Source organism: Astatotilapia calliptera, chromosome 19 (assembly GCF_964374335.1).
Source record: "Astatotilapia calliptera chromosome 19, fAstCal68.1, whole genome shotgun sequence".
NCBI lineage: Eukaryota > Metazoa > Chordata > Actinopteri > Cichliformes > Cichlidae > Astatotilapia > Astatotilapia calliptera.
In genome coordinates this window covers 21,196,001-21,211,646 of record NC_137440.1, presented here as the reverse complement: position 1 = coordinate 21,211,646, position 15,646 = coordinate 21,196,001, and the positions used below count along the sequence as shown (strand labels likewise).

General features: G+C 40.2%; 2 long non-coding RNA genes across 4 annotated transcripts; both read left to right on the top strand.

Moving 5' to 3' along the window:
* Positions 1–26: 26 nt before the first annotated feature.
* LOC145422557 (uncharacterized) lies at positions 27–932 on the top strand. The gene is made up of 2 exons (XR_013903869.1): positions 27–604; positions 736–932. It is a non-coding gene; the product is annotated as an uncharacterized LOC145422557 (long non-coding RNA).
* Positions 933–3,320: 2,388 nt separating this feature from the next.
* LOC113012123 (uncharacterized) lies at positions 3,321–7,406 on the top strand. Of its 3 annotated transcripts, none has more exons than XR_013903866.1 (5): positions 3,321–3,637; positions 4,334–4,399; positions 4,750–4,905; positions 5,358–5,450; positions 5,749–7,406. It is a non-coding gene; the product is annotated as an uncharacterized LOC113012123 (long non-coding RNA). The 3 variants fall into 3 exon arrangements; XR_013903867.1 differs by lacking the exon at positions 3,321–3,637 and adding an exon at positions 3,649–3,793; XR_013903868.1 differs by lacking the exon at positions 4,334–4,399 and having other exon boundaries at positions 3,325–3,637.
* Positions 7,407–15,646: the final 8,240 nt, after the last annotated feature.

Genomic DNA, 15,646 nt, shown 5'->3' with positions numbered 1-15,646 from the left:
AGGGAGAACAGCAGGGAGCGCTAGTGATGGGACGTTCTGTATCGAGGCTTCGGAGCGTGTGTCGAGTAATGGAGGGGGCGTTTCCGCGAAGCGCGTATCGAGGCTTGCTTCATTTATGGGAGGAGCTGAAAATGATGACGTCCGAAGCCTCGCTGCCCGGCTGTACCACGTGACTGGTTCATGAAGTGGTTCGAACTTTGCCGCGAGATATGACAGCGATATAAACCCCTCAGACTTCATTCAAAATGTGGGTGTTTGATGGAGAGTTGTTAGTGAGAGTTTGGAGACAGTTTGGAGGTTTAGGAGAGTGAGGAGAGAAAGTCAGGAGAGAATGGAGCCAGCTAAGAAGAGGAGGATGTCCTCCCATGTGTGGGAACATTTTGATCTTATTCCTCCCAACAAGGTATGTAAATTTCTACAGAAGATGTATTTTCATGATACTGATGGTGCAATACAATTTATGTTGAGCTGTCTTGACTTTTGTACAAGGTGAAGTGTTTGCTATGTGCCAGGGAGCTGGGATATAACAACACCTCATCCATGCTTAGGCACTACAGAGCTTTGCATGAGAATAAGGGGGACACCGATTGTGGAGCAAGACCAGGTGAGCCATCAAATGCAATGATAATATAGGATGCAGTAATGTTACTAAATGATATAACAATATTATACAACTGTTATAAGTTACGTGTGTGATATTTATATTTGTGCTTTATCTTTATTGTCTTTCCTCAGGAGAACAATCTCAAATAGATGAAGACCTGGTCAGCATGGTGATTGAGGACTTCCAGCCATTTAGCATTGTGGAGGACAAAGGATTCAAAAGATTTGTTAAATCATTAAATCCTAGCTATGTTCTCCCCACTAAAAAGGTCATAAAAGCAGTGAAAATTTCGTTTTTACAGAATAAAATGTGAACAGGCAGGACTGAGGCTCAAAGCCTCAGTGTGTAGCTGTCCATACCTCAACGTTACAAAAGCACAACTACTGTCCACACCCCAACCACACCTCACCTCACAGTAAATGATCATTTCCATTTCAAGCATTTCCAAATAATCATTTCCCATACTGCCACTATAAATATACACAGTATACTGCCATCACTACAATATACATGTTTTACACACTCCTTTTGTTGTCGACATTTACAGGCTGTGTGCAAAATGCCACACTCTTCAAATTCATGCCAGCTATTATTTTTACGTCCAGTAGGTGTCCTGCTAGAGCAAATGAAGCTTCATGAAGCTTCGCGTTGGGGTGAACCAATTGGATGAAAAGCTTCAGTGCTTCATGGGGCTTCATCTGCCCATCACTAGGGAGCGCACGCAGGGGATTACACCAGGTATGAACACAGACGACGCGACAAGGAGCAGAGGAAATCACACACTATAAGTACACAAAGAGACACTGGGAAATCACACACAGGTGGGGGAAACAGCTGGACCTGATTAACCTGACGAGACAGGGGAACACTAACACCAGGGACCAACAGAGGGAGCACAAACCCAGAACCCAGTATCTAAAATCCCAAAACACAAACCATCCCAAAACAGCCCATGAATAATAAAGAGAATAATAACAATAAGGGACACAAACACAAAGTCACTCAGTCATGGCCGCAGGACCATGACAGTTACCGACTATCAATAATGCCTTCAACAAGCTCTCTGACGAACAGTGGATCTTAATAGAAAATGGACTTTTGGATTCTGATGTTCAAGCAGTTTTGGCCGACATGATTTCTGAAATCATACAGATCGCCACAGCCAAAATCTTGATACTTGCGCTTCCCGCCATTCAGCGTGGTGCATCTACAGATTTAGAAAAAAATCCATTTCTTGGTGACTCCATCTCAGTCACTTTTGCTAAAGCGCTCAGCATCCCTGAGCAGTACTGTGTGAGTGTTACACAGCTGACAATGATGATTGAGAGGGAGATTTCAGATAAGGTAAAGTCGATTGCCACCGTGGTCAGGCAGAGCAATTTACCGCTAAACCCTGCTGTTTACATCAGCGGAAAAATTCCGAATATTGGAAGACTCCGTGTCATGGTTTCTCTTGCTCTCTCATGCTTGAAATTATGCGCAATAAAACGGCGAAGCTCACGCATTATATCGGTAAGCGATTCAAGTCAATCTGAATCCAGCACAGACAGCAGTGAGTCCGGCATCTCACGCGAATTCGCCATCAGGGAGGTTAGTGATATTCTGACCAGATATAGTCGAGAATCATATTCTGCAGATGATGAATTATCAGATGACGACGAAGATATAGAAACTGAGTCACCTGCTAAAATAGAGCAACTTTCAGAAAAGAAAGAAAGTTCAGAAAGTGGGGAATGTGCAGAAGCTGAAAGGCAGGCACGTTTGGAACCTGATGCCACAGTAGAAAAATTTGCAGCTGACATTGTCAAATATTATATTTGACAATCTCCTTTCTTCTGACACTGATTCTTCTTCCCACAGTGAGAAATGTATCTCACCCAAATCTGGATTTATGGGAGCCATATCTTCGATAAAGTGAGAGAGTTTTTCAACTCACGTGCTCCTTGCGCACCAGAAAAATCCCGCAAACACCATTTTTTGAAGTTCGCACAAAAACATTATGAAAAGATGAAAGAGGGGCTGAAAAACACAGTGGAGGAGAGCAAAAGACATTTGATTAGTCTGTTAAACCTAAGCCACTCCCCTGAAACTGAGGGAATGGGTTCCCCTTCAAGAAGCTCATTTACTCTGGAAACCATGGTAAAATGTTCTACTCCAGCTAACTTTAATGTCATCAGATCTGAAATTATTGACATATACAAGTTCACAAAAGAGGAAGAACATTATATTATCCAAAAAACCTTTGAGAACATTAGAATAAGCGAGGACATCAAAAATTTCTCAAGGGAATTAACAGAGAAAATGTACGACCATTTAATGACAAGTCGTATATACCAAATTCCCAATACTTTTATGGGTAGAAGTCTATCAGACTCTGTTATCTCCAGTACACCACTGACAGCAGCTGAATCAAGAGTTTCCTTTTCTCCCGAAGTCCTCTATGTAATCATAGAAGACGCAGTTGCAAAGTTTTTGCAAAAGATTCTGCTCTTGGTTGATGATGAAGCAATTGATGTAATTATTCAGAGCGAAAAAGTGTCCGATGCTATTAAAGATATCCAAAACTTCCTTGCAACAGCACAGACACGGGCAAAAGATACAGAGTCAGACTCTTCTCAAAAAAGTGGCAGAGAATCTAGAACACCCTGTCATTCTAGACCAGCATCTCCAGAAAGACACACTCAAAAAAATGAATGAGGTGGATTGTTCAGTGTATATTAATTATTTATTTTCATTTTACTTAAAATATATGTTTTTGTTAAGTTAACATATGTTTTTCTAATCAAGTCTACGTAATTGTGTCTATTATTCAACGTACATAATACTAATGTGTTACTTGATCGCATAACATTTAAGTTAAGTCAATGAGGATCGATATACCTTGTATATCCACAAGGTGGCAGTAATGCAAAAACAGTTGTAATGAAACCGCGCAGAACAAGAAGGTTTCACGGCTTGTGCCTGCTCATGCGCAAGACTTCAAATTTAACTGAAAAAGGCTGTTTTGGCGCCAAGCTGCTGTTTCTTTGAGAGGTAAGACCACTTTTTTCTTTGACTATGTTGTGTAGTATCTATATGTCCAGCATGGTTATATTTTGCGTTTGTCTTACAAGACATGTTATATCGTTTGCGTGTGCTTGTTTTACATTAGTTTTACTGGGTCCTGGACATGCTTATTTTGTGGACTGTGTAAGAAACATTTTTATTGTTTTTTGTTTTATTAAGGGATTAGCTACAGGGGTTCATGGGGTTATTCTTTCAAGGGGTTATTTTTCCATTTGCTTTCTTGGGATTCCTTTTCTGTAATCCGAGAGTCGGAAATATCGAATAGGATAGCAAGGATAGCATAAAGTGACATTTAAAATCCAAAAAGTCAAGGGCGAAAGCCACTGTGACACCATTGTTCTGCTCTATCAGTAATCTGTATTATGTAAAAATGGTCTGTAAATACAGCATGTTTCCTAGCGGAGTTATACATATCAATGTAGTTATAAATTACAGTTTGTGAAAGTACACACTTAATTTTTTTAATAAAATTATTCAAGACATATGAGTGGACAGACAATGGAGGACGACAGACCTGGTGATAATTGCTTCTATAGAAAGTTAGCACATGGCAGTGTCAATCTCTTGCTTTTCTTCTGAGTAGTATTTTATTTAGTTGTAATTCAAACAATTTGCTTCTTGAAATTAAGTAATGAATTTCTTGTTTTACTTTATAAATCTCAGATCCTGCCTTTACCTGCTCCCTCCTATACTGATGTGGTGTATGTGGTACTGCTGAGCTTGTATGTGGTATGTGAACTGTTATACTTTTAAAAACAAAACTGTTTTATAAGTTAAGTTTTCTTTTGTGACCCATCCCATGCCCCTGTTATTTCGTCTCCACATCTGAACCATGGTAAAGGTTGCAGTTCAAGGGCCTGAGGCATGAAATTCTTTTCAGATCAGCTGTGATCAATATTTTTTGGAACTTGATAAATAACAATAAAAGCTGTAATGGCTCCATTAGCATTTTGTGTAAATGTTTGTGTTAAAATTATAGCTTTAATGAGGTCTTTCTACATTAGTTTTAGTTTGTATATGTGTACATATAGTATGTATATTTACAGTACAGTATGTTGTGTTTGTTGACATATTTTCAGGTGGAAGCAGAATATGTGAGGATTACTACTGCTGCACATGTTCCAAGGCTTTTTACACAACTTGACCAATACACTGACCAGCTCATAAAAGTCTTCAAGAAAAAAGGAGGCGTTGCAGGGAAGAAAATTAGACAAACTTTGGCCCCAGCCACACAGGTGCGTTATTCTGTTGGTAGCAAAATATTATGGCTAATAAGATCATTTTCAAATTTAAACAGCTAGTGTATGGTAGCTGCACAGTGCACTTACATTTATATTAAGCAAGACAAAGTTTGGTACTCAAAACGTTGGAAAATTTAAATTACCTAAACATATGTAAAATCTGATCCCTTGATTTAGGTTAAACCAGAAGTGAATGTTTTTATGTTATGTTTTGAATGCAAAAAAGATGATGTATTAGTTTGTCTTTACCTCCATTATGGACATATATAATGTGGTGGAAACCCTTCCCAACAGGTTAACTATTCATGTCCATGTGATGATTAGTTGGTCTTGTGTACATGTCTATCTGTGCAGTGGCTATGTCATTCATTTTGCGTATAATGTGAGTTTCTGTCATCCTAAAGTATTTCTGTTTTCTCTTCCTGTATCTCTGCCACTCTCTACAGAAGGAAACCATTGAAAAGGGGAGGGAGTGTGTCCTCAGGGCACTACCTTTTTACCTGAATGAAGACCCAAGCATCCTCTTCAAAGAATAATTGGTTGGTAATTTTAGTTTTGGTTTAATACAGATAAAAAACTAATTTTGAATAACTAATGTTGTTGCATGTTGTAATGTTGTTGTTGTTGTAATTTGCATGGAACCTGTTTAAATGTTTTGGGAAATCTTCTTGTATACCCAAACTATTTATATTTATCGTTGAATCTGTAGTCTGAAATAGTGGCGCACTGGGGTGCATGTTCCTAATATTGTGTTTACGTCATTAAAGGGTAGCTTTGGCCCTTTTTCTTTCTTTTTTTTAAAACTGGATGCCATTTTTCTATGTTTTTGTGTCTAAGCTACAGCTGTTCAGAGGGAGCTGGAACAAATTACCCTTGCTATCTTTACCATCGAAAGAGCTGATGCCAGCACTCCTCCAGCCGATGTGGGTATAACCATCTAGTGTGTCCTGCATGACCTGGAAGACCTGGCCTCTGCATGTGCACTCTTAATGGGTGGGATATATGCACTGAATCTCAGTTAACCTCAAGACTGAAAGCTAAGAGACAATCAAAAGTATTGAGATTTAAAGGATTTAATTGAGAGATGATACTGCACCAGAAATGTTGAAGGGTGGTGTGTATATTAGCGTTCAAGGCATATTGTTATGAGGTGGAAATATGTTCATATTCAGTTTGTGTTACATTGTGTGCATTGTAAAGGTAATTGCAATACATACTAAAAATAAGGGTAAGTTAGGAGGTTGATCTGATATCCCCGTGTTGGTGTTGTTCACAGATCATCATACTAAATGTTGTTCCAGGATCAACATTGCAAGTGACCAATCAGAATGTTGTGACGTCATACTTTTGCGACTTCGGGAAAAACCGGCGTAAAACAAAAAACTGTACTTAAGCTGCGTGAAACCGCCTCTGTCCGCCGATCAACTGACCCTAACCCTAACCCTTTAATAAACAGTAAGCAGAATTGATATTGTCCTTGCAACATTGGAATTTCATAAATGCACAAATGGCTTGGAATAGAATAACGTCACAACAATGTGATTGGTCACTTGCAATGTTGAACCTGGAACAACATTTTCATGATGGTCTGGGAACAACACCAACACGAGGATATCAGATCATCCAAGTTGGGAATGCAGGATGAATGTATATTTTGTGGACTTTTAAAGACGAACAATTGTTTCCATGTTAAAATGTTTACATCTGAAGTTTTTTGCCCAAACACTGGTAAAATAAATGTTGACAGTGGCAAGTGTTAAATGGTTACTGCTGTGCTGTTGCAAAAAAACTGAACGCTGACAAGCTGTTTTATTGTTAGACCATAATCTTGGCATGTTTTGTTAAAGTTTTATTTGGGATGGTGATGTAATTTTCTTTGATTGCTAATATCAGTGGACTATTTATTATTATTATTATTATTGTTGTTGTTGTTGTTACATAATTTTTTTTTTTTTTAAATTGTGGCTGTTGAGGTGGACACTTCACTTTGCATTGTTAAAGGAAAGCACTTCATTGGCATTGTGTTACTGGACTGACCCTAAGCAATCATTGCAAATAGCAACTTTGCTATCCATTTTAGACACTAAAAGAAAAAAAACACTCACAGACCTTACTAGCATCACATGTGCCTAACTCAAGTGTCATCTTATCAATGTGTTATGTGATCTTCAATGTGTTGTTTTTTTTTTTCTTCTATTTCTGGTAGATACAGACATTTAATTTAAAGTCTTGATGTTGCATCTGTCTACATACTGTTAATTACTAACCCTAATGAGCTGTTGTGTTTTATTTTGGACTGGATTTACACAAATGCTCACTGAATGTGTTGGCAATAAAATAAATTTTAAAAAATAAGTTGGATGTACTTAATTCATTTGTGTGAAACCTGTTGACAAAATAGATTTATGTAAAACTAATTAATAAAGCACAAGGTGGCTGAAAATATAATATTTGAATTAATCTAACTTAAATTTAACATTTCACTGCCACAAATAAGAAATGTGTTGAAGTAACTAATCTAAACTATCTAACCTGAAAATATATCATCTATGTTCATACAACATAACTTGATTTAGTTAGTCTTAAATATGTCTTGTTAATCTTAAGTAGTTTTTTTTAAATTAGATGAACTAAAGATTTTTGCTTTAAACTAACATAATTCAATTTCGTGGAACCTGTTGACAAAATAATTTTAATTAAAGTCAACGTTTCATTTTTTTGAGTGTACCTACTTCTTTGTTCATTGTAAACAATTGTACTTTCTGTAAAGTGGTTTGAATTAAAGAGAAAAGAAAAGTATGTTTTGTTTTGTTTTTTTTCTTCAAGATCTGTTCACATGTACTTAGCAAGAGTGAGTACACAGCGTTAAAAAATGGTACTTAGTGTAGTGAGGAAGGCGAAAAGCAAAGAGAGCATATGAAGGTAATATTGAAGTAGGCGCAGTTTTGAAGTGGTGAAAGGCAAAGGCATGAGTGCAAGCCTAATAAAAGGTAATAGGAGAGATGTGGAGCAGGCGGAGGACTTGGCTGGAGCAGGAAAAGGCAAAAGGGGAAACGCGAATGCGCATCCCCGCCCCCCAAGCTAGGGCCGTGGCAGCGAGATCGTGGGGGTTCGAACTGGCGGCGCTCTGTACCAGAGTGCTCTGCCACACATCATACGCCAAACGGCCGGCCGAGAGAACGGTTAAAAAAAAGGACATTTATCATTTCTTCTCCAGCCAGCCAGCCAGCCAGCCAGCCCGCCCTTCTCATGGTTTTTACAAAGTACACAGCACAGCAGATTCTGCAATATTCTTACACACTAATTAAGCATTGGAAACCTACCTACTTCTTTGTTCATTGTAAACAATTGTACTTTCTGTAAAGTGGTTTGAATTAAAGAGAAAAGAAAAGTATGTTTTGTTTTGTTTTTTTTCTTCAAGATCTGTTCACATGTACTTAGCAAGAGTGAGTACACAGCGTTAAAAAATGGTACTTAGTGTAGTGAGGAAGGCGAAAAGCAAAGAGAGCATATGAAGGTAATATTGAAGTAGGCGCAGTTTTGAAGTGGTGAAAGGCAAAGGCATGAGTGCAAGCCTAATAAAAGGTAATAGGAGAGATGTGGAGCAGGCGGAGGACTTGGCTGGAGCAGGAAAAGGCAAAAGGGAAAGGCGAGTGCACGTCTCCCCGCCCCCCAAGCCAGGCCGAGAGAAGGCTTGAAAAAATAAGGACATTTATCATTTCTTCTTCAGCCAGCCCTTCTCATGGTTTTTACAAAGTACACAGCACAGCAGATTCTGCAATATTCTTACACACTAATTAAGCATTGGAAACCTACCTACTTCTTTGTTCATTGTAAACAATTGTACTTTCTGTAAAGTGGTTTGAATTAAAGAGAAAAGAAAAGTATGTTTTGTTTTGTTTTTTTTCTTCAAGATCTGTTCACATGTACTTAGCAAGAGTGAGTACACAGCGTTAAAAAATGGTACTTAGTGTAGTGAGGAAGGCGAAAAGCAAAGAGAGCATATGAAGGTAATATTGAAGTAGGCGCAGTTTTGAAGTGGTGAAAGGCAAAGGCATGAGTGCAAGCCTAATAAAAGGTAATAGGAGAGATGTGGAGCAGGCGGAGGACTTGGCTGGAGCAGGAAAAGGCAAAAGGGAAAGGCGAGTGCACGTCTCCCCGCCCCCCAAGCCAGGCCGAGAGAAGGCTTGAAAAAAAAAGGACATTTATCATTTCTTCTTCAGCCAGCCCTTCTCATGGTTTTTACAAAGTACACAGCACAGCAGATTCTGCAATATTCTTACACACTAATTAAGCATTGGAAACCTACCTACTTCTTTGTTCATTGTAAACAATTGTACTTTCTGTAAAGTGGTTTGAATTAAAGAGAAAAGAAAAGTATGTTTTGTTTTGTTTTTTTTCTTCAAGATCTGTTCACATGTACTTAGCAAGAGTGAGTACACAGCGTTAAAAAATGGTACTTAGTGTAGTGAGGAAGGCGAAAAGCAAAGAGAGCATATGAAGGTAATATTGAAGTAGGCGCAGTTTTGAAGTGGTGAAAGGCAAAGGCATGAGTGCAAGCCCAATAAAAGGTAATAGGAGAGATGTGGAGCAGGCGGAGGACTTGGCTGGAGCAGGAAAAGGCAAAAGGGGAAACGCGAATGCGCATCCCCGCCCCCCAAGCTAGGGCCGTGGCAGCGAGATCGTGGGGGTTCGAACTGGCGGCGCTCTGTACCAGAGTGCTCTGCCACACATCATACGCCAAACGGCCGGCCGAGAGAACGGTTAAAAAAAAGGACATTTATCATTTCTTCTCCAGCCAGCCAGCCAGCCAGCCAGCCAGCCAGCCCGCCCTTCTCATGGTTTTTACAAAGTACACAGCACAGCAGATTCTGCAATATTCTTACACACTAATTAAGCATTGGAAACCTACCTACTTCTTTGTTCATTGTAAACAATTGTACTTTCTGTAAAGTGGTTTGAATTAAAGAGAAAAGAAAAGTATGTTTTGTTTTGTTTTTTTTCTTCAAGATCTGTTCACATGTACTTAGCAAGAGTGAGTACACAGCGTTAAAAAATGGTACTTAGTGTAGTGAGGAAGGCGAAAAGCAAAGAGAGCATATGAAGGTAATATTGAAGTAGGCGCAGTTTTGAAGTGGTGAAAGGCAAAGGCATGAGTGCAAGCCTAATAAAAGGTAATAGGAGAGATGTGGAGCAGGCGGAGGACTTGGCTGGAGCAGGAAAAGGCAAAAGGGAAAGGCGAGTGCACGTCTCCCCGCCCCCCAAGCCAGGCCGAGAGAAGGCTTGAAAAAATAAGGACATTTATCATTTCTTCTTCAGCCAGCCCTTCTCATGGTTTTTACAAAGTACACAGCACAGCAGATTCTGCAATATTCTTACACACTAATTAAGCATTGGAAACCTACCTACTTCTTTGTTCATTGTAAACAATTGTACTTTCTGTAAAGTGGTTTGAATTAAAGAGAAAAGAAAAGTATGTTTTGTTTTGTTTTTTTTCTTCAAGATCTGTTCACATGTACTTAGCAAGAGTGAGTACACAGCGTTAAAAAATGGTACTTAGTGTAGTGAGGAAGGCGAAAAGCAAAGAGAGCATATGAAGGTAATATTGAAGTAGGCGCAGTTTTGAAGTGGTGAAAGGCAAAGGCATGAGTGCAAGCCTAATAAAAGGTAATAGGAGAGATGTGGAGCAGGCGGAGGACTTGGCTGGAGCAGGAAAAGGCAAAAGGGAAAGGCGAGTGCACGTCTCCCCGCCCCCCAAGCCAGGCCGAGAGAAGGCTTGAAAAAAAAAGGACATTTATCATTTCTTCTTCAGCCAGCCCTTCTCATGGTTTTTACAAAGTACACAGCACAGCAGATTCTGCAATATTCTTACACACTAATTAAGCATTGGAAACCTACCTACTTCTTTGTTCATTGTAAACAATTGTACTTTCTGTAAAGTGGTTTGAATTAAAGAGAAAAGAAAAGTATGTTTTGTTTTGTTTTTTTTCTTCAAGATCTGTTCACATGTACTTAGCAAGAGTGAGTACACAGCGTTAAAAAATGGTACTTAGTGTAGTGAGGAAGGCGAAAAGCAAAGAGAGCATATGAAGGTAATATTGAAGTAGGCGCAGTTTTGAAGTGGTGAAAGGCAAAGGCATGAGTGCAAGCCCAATAAAAGGTAATAGGAGAGATGTGGAGCAGGCGGAGGACTTGGCTGGAGCAGGAAAAGGCAAAAGGGGAAACGCGAATGCGCATCCCCGCCCCCCAAGCTAGGGCCGTGGCAGCGAGATCGTGGGGGTTCGAACTGGCGGCGCTCTGTACCAGAGTGCTCTGCCACACATCATACGCCAAACGGCCGGCCGAGAGAACGGTTAAAAAAAAGGACATTTATCATTTCTTCTCCAGCCAGCCAGCCAGCCAGCCAGCCAGCCAGCCCGCCCTTCTCATGGTTTTTACAAAGTACACAGCACAGCAGATTCTGCAATATTCTTACACACTAATTAAGCATTGGAAACCTACCTACTTCTTTGTTCATTGTAAACAATTGTACTTTCTGTAAAGTGGTTTGAATTAAAGAGAAAAGAAAAGTATGTTTTGTTTTGTTTTTTTTCTTCAAGATCTGTTCACATGTACTTAGCAAGAGTGAGTACACAGCGTTAAAAAATGGTACTTAGTGTAGTGAGGAAGGCGAAAAGCAAAGAGAGCATATGAAGGTAATATTGAAGTAGGCGCAGTTTTGAAGTGGTGAAAGGCAAAGGCATGAGTGCAAGCCTAATAAAAGGTAATAGGAGAGATGTGGAGCAGGCGGAGGACTTGGCTGGAGCAGGAAAAGGCAAAAGGGAAAGGCGAGTGCACGTCTCCCCGCCCCCCAAGCCAGGCCGAGAGAAGGCTTGAAAAAATAAGGACATTTATCATTTCTTCTTCAGCCAGCCCTTCTCATGGTTTTTACAAAGTACACAGCACAGCAGATTCTGCAATATTCTTACACACTAATTAAGCATTGGAAACCTACCTACTTCTTTGTTCATTGTAAACAATTGTACTTTCTGTAAAGTGGTTTGAATTAAAGAGAAAAGAAAAGTATGTTTTGTTTTGTTTTTTTTCTTCAAGATCTGTTCACATGTACTTAGCAAGAGTGAGTACACAGCGTTAAAAAATGGTACTTAGTGTAGTGAGGAAGGCGAAAAGCAAAGAGAGCATATGAAGGTAATATTGAAGTAGGCGCAGTTTTGAAGTGGTGAAAGGCAAAGGCATGAGTGCAAGCCTAATAAAAGGTAATAGGAGAGATGTGGAGCAGGCGGAGGACTTGGCTGGAGCAGGAAAAGGCAAAAGGGAAAGGCGAGTGCACGTCTCCCCGCCCCCCAAGCCAGGCCGAGAGAAGGCTTGAAAAAAAAAGGACATTTATCATTTCTTCTTCAGCCAGCCCTTCTCATGGTTTTTACAAAGTACACAGCACAGCAGATTCTGCAATATTCTTACACACTAATTAAGCATTGGAAACCTACCTACTTCTTTGTTCATTGTAAACAATTGTACTTTCTGTAAAGTGGTTTGAATTAAAGAGAAAAGAAAAGTATGTTTTGTTTTGTTTTTTTTCTTCAAGATCTGTTCACATGTACTTAGCAAGAGTGAGTACACAGCGTTAAAAAATGGTACTTAGTGTAGTGAGGAAGGCGAAAAGCAAAGAGAGCATATGAAGGTAATATTGAAGTAGGCGCAGTTTTGAAGTGGTGAAAGGCAAAGGCATGAGTGCAAGCCCAATAAAAGGTAATAGGAGAGATGTGGAGCAGGCGGAGGACTTGGCTGGAGCAGGAAAAGGCAAAAGGGGAAACGCGAATGCGCATCCCCGCCCCCCAAGCTAGGGCCGTGGCAGCGAGATCGTGGGGGTTCGAACTGGCGGCGCTCTGTACCAGAGTGCTCTGCCACACATCATACGCCAAACGGCCGGCCGAGAGAACGGTTAAAAAAAAGGACATTTATCATTTCTTCTCCAGCCAGCCAGCCAGCCAGCCAGCCAGCCAGCCCGCCCTTCTCATGGTTTTTACAAAGTACACAGCACAGCAGATTCTGCAATATTCTTACACACTAATTAAGCATTGGAAACCTACCTACTTCTTTGTTCATTGTAAACAATTGTACTTTCTGTAAAGTGGTTTGAATTAAAGAGAAAAGAAAAGTATGTTTTGTTTTGTTTTTTTTCTTCAAGATCTGTTCACATGTACTTAGCAAGAGTGAGTACACAGCGTTAAAAAATGGTACTTAGTGTAGTGAGGAAGGCGAAAAGCAAAGAGAGCATATGAAGGTAATATTGAAGTAGGCGCAGTTTTGAAGTGGTGAAAGGCAAAGGCATGAGTGCAAGCCTAATAAAAGGTAATAGGAGAGATGTGGAGCAGGCGGAGGACTTGGCTGGAGCAGGAAAAGGCAAAAGGGAAAGGCGAGTGCACGTCTCCCCGCCCCCCAAGCCAGGCCGAGAGAAGGCTTGAAAAAATAAGGACATTTATCATTTCTTCTTCAGCCAGCCCTTCTCATGGTTTTTACAAAGTACACAGCACAGCAGATTCTGCAATATTCTTACACACTAATTAAGCATTGGAAACCTACCTACTTCTTTGTTCATTGTAAACAATTGTACTTTCTGTAAAGTGGTTTGAATTAAAGAGAAAAGAAAAGTATGTTTTGTTTTGTTTTTTTTCTTCAAGATCTGTTCACATGTACTTAGCAAGAGTGAGTACACAGCGTTAAAAAATGGTACTTAGTGTAGTGAGGAAGGCGAAAAGCAAAGAGAGCATATGAAGGTAATATTGAAGTAGGCGCAGTTTTGAAGTGGTGAAAGGCAAAGGCATGAGTGCAAGCCTAATAAAAGGTAATAGGAGAGATGTGGAGCAGGCGGAGGACTTGGCTGGAGCAGGAAAAGGCAAAAGGGAAAGGCGAGTGCACGTCTCCCCGCCCCCCAAGCCAGGCCGAGAGAAGGCTTGAAAAAATAAGGACATTTATCATTTCTTCTTCAGCCAGCCCTTCTCATGGTTTTTACAAAGTACACAGCACAGCAGATTCTGCAATATTCTTACACACTAATTAAGCATTGGAAACCTACCTACTTCTTTGTTCATTGTAAACAATTGTACTTTCTGTAAAGTGGTTTGAATTAAAGAGAAAAGAAAAGTATGTTTTGTTTTGTTTTTTTTCTTCAAGATCTGTTCACATGTACTTAGCAAGAGTGAGTACACAGCGTTAAAAAATGGTACTTAGTGTAGTGAGGAAGGCGAAAAGCAAAGAGAGCATATGAAGGTAATATTGAAGTAGGCGCAGTTTTGAAGTGGTGAAAGGCAAAGGCATGAGTGCAAGCCTAATAAAAGGTAATAGGAGAGATGTGGAGCAGGCGGAGGACTTGGCTGGAGCAGGAAAAGGCAAAAGGGAAAGGCGAGTGCACGTCTCCCCGCCCCCCAAGCCAGGCCGAGAGAAGGCTTGAAAAAAAAAGGACATTTATCATTTCTTCTTCAGCCAGCCCTTCTCATGGTTTTTACAAAGTACACAGCACAGCAGATTCTGCAATATTCTTACACACTAATTAAGCATTGGAAACCTACCTACTTCTTTGTTCATTGTAAACAATTGTACTTTCTGTAAAGTGGTTTGAATTAAAGAGAAAAGAAAAGTATGTTTTGTTTTGTTTTTTTTCTTCAAGATCTGTTCACATGTACTTAGCAAGAGTGAGTACACAGCGTTAAAAAATGGTACTTAGTGTAGTGAGGAAGGCGAAAAGCAAAGAGAGCATATGAAGGTAATATTGAAGTAGGCGCAGTTTTGAAGTGGTGAAAGGCAAAGGCATGAGTGCAAGCCCAATAAAAGGTAATAGGAGAGATGTGGAGCAGGCGGAGGACTTGGCTGGAGCAGGAAAAGGCAAAAGGGGAAACGCGAATGCGCATCCCCGCCCCCCAAGCTAGGGCCGTGGCAGCGAGATCGTGGGGGTTCGAACTGGCGGCGCTCTGTACCAGAGTGCTCTGCCACACATCATACGCCAAACGGCCGGCCGAGAGAACGGTTAAAAAAAAGGACATTTATCATTTCTTCTCCAGCCAGCCAGCCAGCCAGCCAGCCAGCCAGCCCGCCCTTCTCATGGTTTTTACAAAGTACACAGCACAGCAGATTCTGCAATATTCTTACACACTAATTAAGCATTGGAAACCTACCTACTTCTTTGTTCATTGTAAACAATTGTACTTTCTGTAAAGTGGTTTGAATTAAAGAGAAAAGAAAAGTATGTTTTGTTTTGTTTTTTTTCTTCAAGATCTGTTCACATGTACTTAGCAAGAGTGAGTACACAGCGTTAAAAAATGGTACTTAGTGTAGTGAGGAAGGCGAAAAGCAAAGAGAGCATATGAAGGTAATATTGAAGTAGGCGCAGTTTTGAAGTGGTGAAAGGCAAAGGCATGAGTGCAAGCCTAATAAAAGGTAATAGGAGAGATGTGGAGCAGGCGGAGGACTTGGCTGGAGCAGGAAAAGGCAAAAGGGAAAGGCGAGTGCACGTCTCCCCGCCCCCCAAGCCAGGCCGAGAGAAGGCTTGAAAAAATAAGGACATTTATCATTTCTTCTTCAGCCAGCCCTTCTCATGGTTTTTACAAAGTACACAGCACAGCAGATTCTGCAATATTCTTACACACTAATTAAGCATTGGAAACCTACCTACTTCTTTGTTCATTGTAAACAATTGTACTTTCTGTAAAGTGGTTTGAATTAAAGAGAAAAGAAAAGT